Source organism: Elephas maximus, chromosome 3 (genome assembly GCF_024166365.1).
Source record: "Elephas maximus indicus isolate mEleMax1 chromosome 3, mEleMax1 primary haplotype, whole genome shotgun sequence".
Taxonomy (NCBI): Eukaryota; Metazoa; Chordata; class Mammalia; order Proboscidea; family Elephantidae; genus Elephas; species Elephas maximus.
Window position 1 is genome coordinate 57,898,086 of NC_064821.1, and position 14,094 is coordinate 57,912,179.

Here is a 14,094-nt window from a genome sequence, read left to right on the forward strand (position 1 = left end):
ATCGTCATGCTTTTTTGTTTTGTTTTGTTTTGTTTTGTTTTGTTTGTTTTAACCTATTGTTATTGCCTATTATCATATTTCTTCCTCACAGCAATACTCAGCAAGAGATATTATGCCTATTTTACAGATGAGATAACTGAGGACCTCTCCTATGATTCAGATGCAGTTACTGTAGTTTAAAGATTTTCAAAGGCTGTTTTCGACAGCTCAGGGATCTTTTGTAACCCAACAGGAAGGCTCCCAGGCTATTGCCATCAACAAAAGATAGGTTACAGCAGGGAGCAGTGATTGTTCAGTGGTGGAATTCTCGCCTTCCATGTGGGAGACCCAGGTTCGATTCCTGGCCAGTGCACCTCATGTGCAGTCACCACCCACCTGTCTGTGGAGGCTTGTGTGTTGCTATGATGCTGAACAGGTTTCAGCAGAGCTTTCAGACTAAGAGAGACTAAGAAGAAAGGCCTGGTGACCTACTTCCCCCCCAAAAAGTCAGCCAATGAAAACCCTATGGATCACAGTGGTCATATCCCGGTATGCGTGAGGTCACCATGGGTCAGAGGCCCACTCAGTGACAGCTATCCTCAACAGCAACGGGGTACAAGAATTGGCAAATGCTTGCGTTGTTAAAAAATGTGTATGAGCTAGTGTCAAATCAAGACCAATGAGCAACATGATGATAAATGGAGAAAGGATTGAAGTTGTCAAGGATTTCATTTTACTTGGATCCACAACCAACAGCCATGGAAGCAGCAGTCAAGAAATCAAAAGACATATTGTATTGCATTGGGTAAATCTGCTACAAATCTCCTTAAAGTGTCGAAGAGCAAGGATGTCACCTTGAAGACTAAGGTGCACCTGACCCAAGCCATGGTATTTTCAATCACATCATATGCATGTGAAAGCTGGACAATGAATAAGGAAGACCGAAGAAGAACTGATGCCTTTGAATTGTGGTGTTGGCGAAGAATATTGACTATACCATGGACTGCCAGAAGAACAAACAAATCTGTCTTGGAAGAAGTACAACCAGAATGCTCCTTAGAAGCAAGAATGACGAGACTGGGTCTTACATACTTTGGACACGTTGTCAGGAGTGATCAGTCCCTGGAGAGTGATATCATGCTTGGCATAGTACAGGGTCAGTGGAAAAGAGGAAGACCCTCAACTAGGTGGATTGACACAGTGGCTGCAACAATGGGCTCAAGCATAATAACGATTGTAAGGATGGTGCAGGACCGGGCAGTGTTTCGTTCTGTTGTGCATAGGGTCGCTATGAGTCGGAACCAACTCGATGGCACCTAACAACAACAACAAAAAGGTTATCTCTAGAATGGCAACATTCTCTGGGAGGGTGCAAATGGGGTGAGGCATTAAAATAGGAGCAAACACACCTGGGAGTATTTTTCCCTTGAGAACCACTGCTTGTGGCAGCTGAGCTTGCAGCCAAATTACCCTAGGGAACAGAGTTTTTACATGACCATTGGAGGAGAGATGGCAACAGTTGTACCATTGGATAGAACTGTGGTTCTCTCACCTCACCCAGGAAGGAGCAATGTGGGGTAGGGAAAGGAGCACGGACCCTGGGATTCAAGATGATCCTAGTCAGAATCCTGGTTCTGCCATGTTTGCTGGACCTATGACCATTATTTAGTCGCTTAATCTCTGGAGCGTTGGTTTATCCATCTGTAAAAAGACGGGAATTTACCCGTATTTCAGTTCGTCATACTGTGGCAGCTTGTGTGTTGCTGTGATGCTGGAAGCTATGCCACCAATATTGCAAAATACCAGCAGGTTCACCCATAGTAGACAGTTTTCAGTAGAGCTTCCAGACTAAAATAGACTAGGAAGAAAGGCCTGGCAATCTACTTCTGAATATTAGCCATTGAAAACCTGATGGATCACAGAATATCGTCCAAGACTTCTACTGGCTTTCTTTGGATACACCCTCAGAAGGGATGGATTTCTGAAGAAAGGTATCATGTTTGATAAAGCGAAGGCACAATGAAGGTAAGGGAAACCCTCCATGAGTTAGATTGACACAATGACTGCAGCAATGAACTCAAACATGCCAAGTATTGTGAAGATGGCACAGGACCAGGCAACGTTTTATTCTGTTGTACATTGCGTTGCCATGAGTCAAAGCCAACTAGACGGCAACTAAGAATGAAATGGGGAGCACAACACCTACCTCTCAGGGTCATTTGAGAGAACTAAACAGGAAAATACATGGGAAGTTCCTGGCTGTCCCTTTCACCTTTTCCCTTCTCTGTCCATGGGTGTTTGTTGTGACAGTGTGTCGTCATAAGCCCAGAGAGAGCTACAGCATCCACCTTCACGTGTCAGGAGATGTTAAAAATGGTGTATTATAAAAGAAAACAAAGTAAATAGCCCCAGTACAGGAGATTGGTTAAATAAAGTCATTCTCAAATTGATGGAGATTGTGTTGCCAAATGTTTTCAAGGAACTTCAAACAGCAGTTGGAATGTTTATGATACAATTTCAAGAGGAAAAGGGTAGGACACAATATGGCATATGCAGAATGGTATCAACTATGCAAAAAAAAGAAAAAAAGTTCTGTGGCCTACGACAAAGTCTAGAAAGATATATCCCAAAACGTGGTCTGGGTCTTTGAATGAGTCATTATCCTTTCTGGACAAATTGCATTTGATTTCATGTTTATTTTATGTTGCAATTGCAATTTCTCTTGTATTTCTTTTTATATTTAAAAAAACATAACATCTATATAACGAGAAAAATTTCCCTTTTTGGAAAATGTGAGCGTGGATTTTTTAAAGGAACAGTTGCAGCAATATTTCAAAGACCTGGCTGTTAGATGTTGGCTGTGATGGAGACAGACACGGAAGCATGGAATGGGAAGGAGCACTGAATTTGGGAGGCAGGGCTGAGTTTAAGTCCCACTCTACTCCTTCCTAGCTGTGTGAGCTTGGGCAAGTCATTGGAATTCTCAGAGCTCCGGTGTCCTCACAGTTCTGACAGGGATGACAACACTCACCTCACTGAAGACCTACGTAAGGCACCTGGCAAAGTACTTGGCACGTAATAGATAGGGATAGATAGCTGCTGTCAAGACGACTCGACTCCGACTCATGATGACCTTATGTACAACAGAACAAAACCTTGCCTGGCCCTGCGTCATCCTCATCATTGCCCGCATGTTCAAGTCCATCGTTGCAGCTATCGGGCCATTCCACCTTACCCTCGCCGGCCCTCTACTTCACCAGATACGATGTCCTTCTCCAGTGATTGAGCCGTCCTTTTTTTTTTTAATGACGTGTCCAAAGCAAGTGAGTCAGACACTGTTCTGTTGTGATCCATAAGGTTTTCACTGGCTAATTTTCAGAAGTAGATTGCCAGGCCTGTCTTTCTAGTAAAAAAAAAAGAAAAGAAAAATCAAAAAACAGTTGTCATCGAATCGATGCCAACTCGTGGTGACTCCCTGCATTGCAGAGTAGAACTGCGTGCTCCGCAGGGTTTTCGTGGCTGTGACCTTTCAGAAGCGGATCATCAGGTCTTTCTTCTGAGATACCTCTGGGTGGGTTAGAACTACTACCCTTTCAGTTAGTAGCTAAGGGCTTAATCATTTGCGCCACCCAGGAACCTCTGCTCTTCCTAGTAGGGATACAAGTCCTAGCCCCTGCTCCACTCCTGTACCTGTGCATGTGACCTTATTTTGAAGAAGGGTCTTTGCAGATGTAATTCCTTTTTTTGCTATGCCCCATGGGCATTTCTGGGGTGGGTGGCTGCCGTCCACCCAGATCAAGACACCAGCGACTGCTGTGCAGGCCCCTTGCCCGGATCTGACAGGCAGGATTTCCTCAAAGGATTCTGCACTTCTCCCCACCCTCCCTCCCCACCAACACAGGCAAGCCCTGCATCCTTGAATCATTCCCCAAGACTCTTGGGATCCTGCAACTTGACTGCAACTCTCTGTGCAAGTCACGAAGGGTTGATGCCGACAGCTTCATCACCTTCAAAGGGACGCTGGGTTAGGAGCAGCTGCTCTTCGCTTCCTTTGCTGAAAGCCTTTGAAGTCCAGGCCCCACTAAGCAGAGTGATGGGATGAAATGACCTTGAAGGGTCTCTTCCCACCTGAAGGTCTGAGATTCCCTTCTGTTCTTTCACCACATTCTCAGAGAAGTAAAGTGGATGGGATTGGGCTGGTGCAAGGTATTGTACAAACCTCCCTCCTTTGCCTTTCCAGCTTCTGTGTGTCCTCCATGCAAGTATCTCCCCTTCTGGAAGGCTTCCCTAACCTTATCATTCTCCTTCTGGACTGGGCAGGAGCCCCCTCCTTCAAGTTCATTCTATATCCTTCTCAGTATTATAACTTCCCTGCAAATGACTGTCACCCACTCCTCTAGACCCTGAGCTCCTTAAGACACGAACTGAGTCTTGTTCATCTTCACATTCCTGTACCTAACTGCTATGGGTTGCGTTGGGTCCCCATAATGAAATGTTGAAGTCCTTGCTCCCCGGTTCCTGTGGATGTGACCTTACTTGGAAATAGGGTCTTTGCAGATGTAATCAAGGTAAGATGAGATCGGTAGGGTGGGCCCTAATGCAATATAATGGATATCCTTATAAGACGAGAAGAGGTATGGAGGGAAGATGGTCATGTGAAGGCAGAGTCAGAGACTGGAGTGAGGCTGCCACAAGCCAGGGAACACCTGAGGCCACCAGAAGCTGGAAGAGACAAGGAAGGACCCCCTCTGGAGACTTCGGAGAGAGTCTGGCCCTGCTGACACTTTGAATGGGGACCCTGCACTTGAATCCTTGTGGAAACCATCCATTAAGGGTTGAATTGTGTCCCCCACCAAAAGATATATTGAAGCCCTAAATCTAGGCACCTGTGAGTGTGATCTTGTTTGGAAATAGAGTCTGAAGATGTTATTAAGTTTATATAAGGTCATATTGGAAACCCGAAAACCCTGGTGGCGTAGTGGTTAAGAGCTACAGCTGTTTACCAAAAGGTCAGCAGTTCGAATCCACGAGGTGTTCCTTGGAGACCCTATGGGGCAGGTCTATTCTGACCTATAGGGTCGATATGAGTCAGAATTGGTGGGCCCTAATCCAATATGACTGATATCCTTATAAAAAGAGGGGAAGAGACACAGAGAGAAGACAGACATTAAAAGACGAAGGCAGAGACCAGAGTGATGCATCTACAAGCCAATAAAGAGCAAGGAATGCCAGACACCACCACGAGTGAGGAAGAGGCAAGAAAGGATCTTCCCTTACAGCCTTCAGAGGGAACATGACCCTGCTGACACCTTGATTTTGGACTTCTGACCTCCAGAAGTATGAGAGAGTGAATCTCTGTTGTTTTCGGTTTGTGGTAATTTGTTACAGCAATTCTAGGAAATTAATACACCGATGCAGAGTCTGGCACATAGCAGGCACTCAAGAGATGTTTCACAAAGTATTCAACTCACTTTTCCCCAAGAGATAATATCTCACCAGTAAGCCCAAGTCTTAGTCGTGCTTCCCTGAGAAAGGACTAAGGCGCATAGTGTGCCAGGCATTATGCTAAACCTTTTATCTGTATTACCCTTTTAATCCTTACAAGTATTCTAGGAGATAAGTGTTATTATTCCCATTTTACAGACGATGAAACTGAGCCTCAGAAAAAAAACAAACCCATTGCCACCAAGTTGATTCCGACTCACAGCAACCCTGTAGGACAGAGTAGAACTGCCCCCCAGGGTTTCCAAAGATCGGTTGGTGGATTCAAACTGCCAACCTTTTGGTTAGCAGCCAGGGTCTTAACAACTGAGCCACCAGGGCTCCAAAATTGAGGCTAGGAGAGTTTAAGTGACTTGCCAAGAAAGTGACTGGATGAGGACTCAACCCAGGGGCCGTGGCCCCAAGCCTGGGCTCTTCCTCATTCCTCTCTGTCGTCTCCCTGTCAGGGGGTTAGAGGTTGTTGTTGTAGTTTGTTGCCATAGAGTCAGTCCTGACTCATGGCAATGCCATGTGTGCAGATAGAACTGTTCCATAGGGTTTTCAAGGCTATGACCTTTCAGAAGCAGATCGCCAGGCCTTCCTTCCGAGGTGCCTCGTGGTGGGTTCAAACAGCCAACCTTTTGACTAGTTGAGCACTTAACCATTTGTGCCGCTCAGAGACAGCCACCCAAGAATTTCTAACTGCTTCCCTTTGAAGACACACTGCAGACTAAAAATATCTCTATTTTTTAAACAGCTTTATTGAAGTATAATTTACATACCATAAAATTCACCCATTTTGAATGTACAATGCAATGATTTTCAGTAAATTTACAGAATTGTTCAACAATCACACAATCTAATTTTGGAACATTTACATCACCCTTAAAAAAAGAGAAACCTCATGCCCACTCTTAGTCACTCTCCATTCCCATCCCCACCCCAGAAACCACTCATCTACTTTCTGTCTCTGTAGGTGTTGCCTTTTCTGTGCATTTCATATAAAAGAACCATATAATAGGTGGTCTTTCGTGGCTGGCTTCTTTCACTTAGATAATGTTTTAGAGGTTGTAGCATGTGTCAGCACTTTGTTCCTTTTTATTGCCAAAGAGCATTTATTCTAGTTGCCATTGCGTTAATTCAAACTCTGGGTGGTGCCTGGTAGCCCAGCTGGTTAAGCACTTGGTTGCTAACCGAAAGGCTGGCAGTTCAAACCCACTAGCCACTCCTTGAGAGAAGGATGTGACAGTCTGCTTCTGTAAAAGATTACAGCCTTGGAAACCCGATGGGGCAGTTCTACTCTGTCCTATAGGGTCACTATGAGTCAGAATTGACTTGACGACAAAGAGTTTGGTGGATTTTCTGGGTGGTGTGAATGGCTAATGTGTTCAGCTGCTAACCAAAAGGTTGAAGGTTCAAGTCCCCTCACAGGTACCTCAGAAGAAAGGCCTGATAATCCGCTTCCAAAAAATTAGTCATTGAAAACCCTATAGAGATTCTGCCTTCATGGAGCTCACATTCCATCAAATAACAGAATAAACAACAAAATAAAGCAACATAAATGTATAATATAATGTCAGAGAATGACAAATGGTAAGAGAAAAATAAAGTAAGATGAGGGACAAAGTATGGCCAGGGGTGACATGGAGCCTTCCTGGGTGAGGTGGTGATTAGTTAGAAGATAAGTTTGTCTGAAGGCCACTATGATCCTAAAGAACGGTGGCTTAACACACATTTCTTCTCTTTCACTCACCACCAAGGCTGGTTTGAGGGCTCTGCTCCTCAAGGTCGGCCAGGCACCCAGACTCTTTCCATGTCATGGCTCTGCCTTCTCTAGAGCAAAGTACTTCTCTACCCTGTCCACAGTGGCTTCCCATGCCAGGGGAGGGAGGAAGCCAGGAAGAGGGACACAATCTCTCCCTTCGGGAAATGCTTGGAAGTTGTCTGCTTACCTTACCCTCATATTCCGTTGGCCAATACTTGGTCACGTGGCCACACCCAGCTGCAAAGGATATAGTCTTTATTCTACTGCCCAGTCAGGTGTCCAGCTAAAAATCAGAGGTTTCATCATCCCAAGTTAAAAAGTGAGTAGATGTTGGGGGATACCTACAGTCTTTGTCATAGATAGTCAAGAAAGACTCCTCTGAGAAGGAAAAATCCAAATGAAGTAAAGGAGGGAGCCATGCAAGATTTTGGGGGGAAGCATTCCATGACAGAGGCAACAGTGGTTCCAACATTCTTGAGTCAGGAACAAGTTTGGGGTGTTGGAATGAAAGAAGAAAGGCCACAGTGGCCAAAATGAAAGAAGCATGGAGTAGCTTGGTAGAAAACTAAGTCAGGAGAAGCAGAAGAACCAGGTTATGGAGATCATGGTAGAGTGTACATTTTACTCCAAGTGAAAGGGGATCCCTTGGAGTGATGCGAATTGGGACATGACATGATCTGCATGATTTCATTTTAGCTCAGGTGAGAGATGTTGGTAGCTTAGACTAGGGTGGAAGGTGAAAAGTGGTCAGCATGGGTTCTGTCTTGGAGCAAGTGCCAACAGAACTGGCTGATGTAGATTGACTGTGGAATATGTATAAACAAGAGGAATCAAGGGTGTCCTAGTTAACTAGTGCTGCTGTAATACAAATACCAGAAGTGGATGGCTTTAAAGAACAGAAATCTATTTTTTCACTGTTCTAGAGGCTAAAAAGTCCAAATCAAGGTCTTGGCCATGCTGATTCGTTCCTTGTCAGTACCCCCAGTCTTTCCTTGGTTCCTTGGTGTTCCTTGGCTTGTAGACAATCTTCACATGGCATCTCCCTTCCCCCCATGTGTCTCTCTGTGTCTATTCTTATCTTTTTATAACTCAGAGGTGATTAGGTTTAGGACCCACCCTTCATCCATGCGGCCTCATTAAAGTAAAAAAAGAAAATCTATATCTATTTCGCATCCACAAGTAGAAGGGTTAGGATTTCAAGATGTATTTGTGGGGGGACTCAATTCAATCCCTAACAAAGGGTGACCCCTATATTTGGGACCAAGCATTTGCCCTTAGAGTCTGACTCTGACCGATTACAATAACAGGAAGAGCTAACATAGCCAAAGTCAGGCCCTCCTGCTTGAACTACCAAAGCATTCTCATTTTGCAGAATAAAATCCATGTCTTGCATGATGTGCCAGGTTCTACCGCTGGACTCCCCAAAACCATTTCAGGGGGCAGATGCTGCTCCCCCATTTTTCAGATGAAAAGGCAAGCTAGGAGAGGAGAGGTGATGCCCAAGGCTGCACACCTAGAGGGGGTGGCTCCAGTATTCGGGTCTGACTCTAAGCTCACTGAGCCATACTAAGTGGAGTCCACATCTCAAGTGAACCGGAGGGGTGTTGATTGAGTCCCTATACTTCTCCCTATTCTGTCTCATGGGGACCATGGTAGGTCAGTGGTAGAATTCTCACCTCTCATATGGGAGACCGGGGTTCCATTCCCGGCCAATGCACCTCACATACAGCCACCACCCGTTCCTCAGTGGAGGCTTGCATGTTGCTATGATGTTGAACAGGTTTCAGTGGAGCTCTCAGACTAAGATGGACTAGGAAGAAAGGCCTGGCGATGTACTTCTGAAAATCAACTAATGAAAACTCTGTGGGTCACAACAGTCTGGATCCACAATCGACCATGGGGATGGTACAGGACCAGGCAGCATTTTGTTCCATTGTGCATAAATGGGGTCACCATGAGTCAGGGACTGACACCATGGCAGCTAAAAGCAACACCACCACCACTCTGCCCGGGTCTTCCAGTGCCCCTCTGCAAATACACACACACACACACACCTCTTTCCTCTGCTTTCTTCGGCTCACACTAGAAACCCAGCAGGGGGTCTGCATGTCAGGCTAATATAGCCACAATTCCATCATCTTCAAAGGCACCGTGTACTGTTCCGTTAGCGGTACGAGGAGATCCAGACCCACTTTTTGCACAGCTGGAGATTTTCACCGAACCCTCGGTTTAGCCTGCAGCTCGTGCCCCTGTCAACACTGATACCCAGCAGGGGCAGCAGTGTCCCCCAAGACTCCTGGGGCTCCTAGAGGGCCCTTTCTAAGGTGCCTGGCCTGGTGCCTTGACACTGGAGAGGCACAGTAAACATGGTTAGGGTGGGGTGAGCCTTTCTGTGGCTGCACCTCTCCCTGGCGGTGTCCTTTCTGCCTGGAGGTCCCTCTTTTCCTGTTGTTGTTGTTATGCGCTGTCAAGTCAGTTCCAACTCATAGCAACCCTATGTATGACACAGCAGAACACTGCCCAATCCTGCACCATTCTCACAATTGTTGCTATGCTTGAGTTAATTGTTGCACCCACTGTGTCAATCCATCTTGTTGAGGGTCTTCCTCTCCTTCACTGACCCTGTACTTTACCAAGCATAATATCCTTCTCCAAGAATGATCCCTCCTCATAACATGTTCAAAGTATGTGAGACGTAGTCTCGCCATCCTTGCTTCTAAGGAGCGTCCTGGTTGTACTTCTTCCAAGACAGATTTGTTTCTTCTTTTAGCCTCCTTCCCTAAAACTAGGGGATTATTTATTGTCCCCAGATGGTGCAAACAGTTGGTGGTTTGGCCCACCCAGAGGCACCTTATAAGAAAGGCCTGGCAAACTACTTCTGAAAGGTCATAGTCATAAAAGCTCTATGGAACTCAGCTCTACTCTGACACGCATGGGATCACCAGAAGTAGGAATCAAGTCTATGGCAACTAAAACAAAAACCATTGCCATGGAGTCGATTCTGACTCATAGCGACCCTACAGGACAGAGTAGAACTGCCCCATAGAGTTTCCAAGGGGCTCTTAGTGGATTTGAACTGCTGACCTTTTCGTTCGCAGCCGTAGCTCTTTACTATGCCACCAGGGTTTCCGTATGCAACTAGTTTATTTTTATTTGTTTGTGTTTTTCTTGTTTTGTTTTTGGTGGTAGTTAAAAGTGAGGGCCCTAGAGCCAGGCTGCCCCAGCCCAAAACCTATTCTGACCACTTCCTAAATTTGTACCATTGGGCAAGAAGCTTAATTTTCAAAAACCTCAATTTCTTCATCTGTAGACTGTTGACCAAAAGAATCCCTTCCTACGACAAGGGATTCTTATGAGAATTAAGCGCTTGAATTGGTGACTGGACCACATATTAAGTGTTAGATGACACTATTATTATACTGATGAACTCTCTTTCTGAGGCTGATCCCGACAAACCTCTCTTTGCCTCTGTACAAACCAGAAAGAACCATTCTCAGTGTGTTAATGTCACCCTTTATCCACTGTTCTTCTTTAGGGCTTATCCGGACCTGAGAAAGTGTGATTTGCCTCCCAGCCTCAGCTTTTATGGTACTCCCTCTCTCTACCCTCCAGCTACTCTGGTTTTCCTTTCTGCACAAATTATACTTCGACCTCAGGGCCTTTGCACATGCCTCTAGGTAGGAAACTCTGTTCGAGAATAAGATAGCCCATGTATAAAAAGTGCTGATATTTGCTCAGCATTGACTAATGTACTGGGTGCTAAGTTAACCATTTATGTGTATTAGTTTGTGATTTCCTTACAACAACCCTATGAGATAGAAATTGTGCTTACTGACTGTAGCGGACACTGAGGTACATCAACCAGGTCACCCCCTTTGAGACCAAGGCACTCATTTCCCTGGCTGTTAGGAATGTTGTCACCTCCCAGCTCACAGCTGAGTCTCTCCCAAGGACTCAAACTCAGCTGAAGAGGGCTCCCTTACCCAAGGTTACACACCTTCCTCTGGAGAAGCCCATAACCAATGCCTGGTCCATGTAGGGGCACAAACACCCAGCTCCCTTGCCTCATTTTAGGGTAACTCTGCAGGGCCAGCCCAGCATCAGAGCCCCCTATGGGACGGGCCAAGGCACCTACCGAGGCAGCATCACAATTCAGCTCCTCCCTGTGCCCAGTCCTGCTTCTTTCACTCCCCACCAGGCTTGATCCTAAGTGTATTCCCTAATACACTCAGTGAGATGACCAATGGAAATTAAATAGTTTGCCCAATAGCACAAATTTCTAAAATGGCAAAGGCAGGATTTGAACCCAGGCCATCTGTACCAGAGACTGAACCCTAATCCACTGTACCAGTGGTCTCCTCTCTTCTCCCTTCTCATATTATCTGTAAGTCCCTTCAGGGCACTTACCTCCAAACCAGTTGTCATGGAGTCAACTCAGACACATGGTGACCCATATGTGTCAGAGTAGAACTGCAGTCCATAGGGTTTTTAAATGGCTGATTTTTTCAGAAATAGATTGCCAAGCCTTTCTTCCAAGGCACCTCTGGCTGAACTTGAACCTCCAACCTTTCAGTTAGCAGCTGAGTGCATTAACCATTTACACCTCCCAGGGACTCCTGGGTACTGTTAGTAGTCCCCTTTTACAGAGAGGAAACAGGGCATGGAGAGATCAAGTAAGCTGTCCATGAATGAAAGAAAAATTTCCAAACCTCGAGGGCCTGCTGGTAGATGTAGGTGTGACCACCCTGATGAGAGAGGAGTTGGGAGACACCTACTTATTATTTTGCCTTCTCTGCTACAGAGCTGTCAGCAGTTCTGCTTCCCCGAAGCCAGATGCAGGAACAGGAATCCCCTGCCAATCCAGACCACCCCCACCCCCATCCCGTAAGCAGAAAGCAAAGTTGCCCAGATGTTCACCTTTCTACTTCCTTGGGCTAAAACTCCGGGTGGCCCCTGTAGCCTCTAGACCAAAGACTGCCTTTGTTTTTAGCAATAAGTAAATTCCAGAGTGCAGGGGGAGCAGCCTGCTCTTGGGCGGGGGTCTGGAGCAGGAGAAACCGATTCGGTGAAGGACCTCAGGGAGCATGGCCTTCCCAGAAAGGGCCAGGAACGTTGCCTCCGTGCGTGTCTGGCCTCAAGGAGGCATGAATCTGGCCAGGCTCACGGAGCATCCATCTCGGGTTTACTTACTGGCCCAAGTGGGGAGGCTGGGGGTGCAGGCTTGGTTTTCAGATTCTAAGTAGTTTCAGGGGAATCTGTATTTTCTATTGAATGAGACAGCGTGTATATGTGTGGACCAGGGCACGGGGAGAGATTATGGAAACAGAATTCAGGAGTTGGGATTGCCAAATTGAGTTTCTGCTTCCCTGGAAAAAATGAGCCTGGGACCAAGAGAGGGAACCAGGAGAAACAAAACCTGAGCAGCTTTGCCTGAGACCTCCCTTGGCCCTCAGCTCTACCGACTCCCTTCCCCTTCCCAGTACGCCTGGAAGGGGCTCCTCCCCAAAAGGGTGCCAAGTGAGGGAGGGCTTACCTTTTGCAAGGTGGAAGCCAGTCTTAGAGACGCTGGGGCCTCAGCAAGGGTCAAAGTCGCTCTATAGTTGCTTTTCCTCAACACCCCTGTATTAGATTCCTATTGTGGCTGTAACAACGACTATAGGCTTAGTGGCTTAAGACAACACATATTTATTATCTTACAGTTCTAGAGGCCAGAAGTCCAACATGGGTCTCACTAGGCTAAAATCAAGGTGTAGGCACGGCTGTATTTCTCTCTGGAGGCTCTAGGAGAGAACCCATTCCCCTGCCTTTTGCAGCTACTAGGGGCTGCCCACATTCCTTGCCTCTTGGCCTCTTCCCTCATCTTCAGAGCCAGCAAAGGCTGCTGGAGTCTTTCTCACATCACAGCCCTTTGACTCTGACTCTTCTGCCTCCCTCATTTCACTTTTAAGGACTCTTGTGATTACATTGGACCCGCCTGGAATGGCCTTAGCACTAAGGATAATGAGACTTGACTTTGCTTACTTTGGACATGTCATCAGAAAAGACCAGTGCTTAGAAAAGGACATCTTATCTGGTAAAATCGCCCAAAAAACCAAACCCATTGCTGTCCAGTGGATTCCGACTCATAGTGACCACCATAGGACAGAGTGGAACCGCTCCATACGGTTTCCAAGGGTTTACTCTTTATGGAAGCAAGCTGCCACGTCTATCTCCCGTGGCTGGTGGGTTTCAACCACCAGGAAACAGAACCATCCAGGAAACTGACAGCAGCTTCCTCAACCAGCAAGCCTGAAATCTCATTGTCACAATCTTCTGTGGCCTCGTGTGTCTCTCGTCCATCTAGAACACGTGGACAAGAGATGAAGGCAACACATTGGCTCTTCACTGCCTCGACCCCAGAGTTAGTCGGGTTACTGCTGCTGACCCTTCCTAGGCCATAACTCAACTGCATGCCCACCCCTACCCCAACCTCAGAGACATCTGGAAAATGTGGTTCATTGGGTGCCCAGGAAGAGGATATAGAACTGGGATTTGGAGACGACACATCCTTGTCTCTGCCACAGGGTCATCACGAGGAGTAATGCTTGGCACATAGTAGATGCTCAGCGAAGCTGCATGTTTTCCGTATGTTTCTCCTTTCCTAGAGCCAGACCCCAAATACGGCCCCTAACAGAGACTATGTGAATGCTCATCCCCTCCAGCTCCAGGCTCAGACTCCCCTCCCCTCCCATCCCCCCTCCGCACAACTCCCCTGCCCCTGCTCTCCCTGCAGCTTCCACCCTGATCTGGTCTCCCTAGCTGGGGCTGGGGCTGGCTCCCTCCCCCTGGTCCACCTGGGTGGCTGTCTCTTTTCAGAACATTGATTTGCA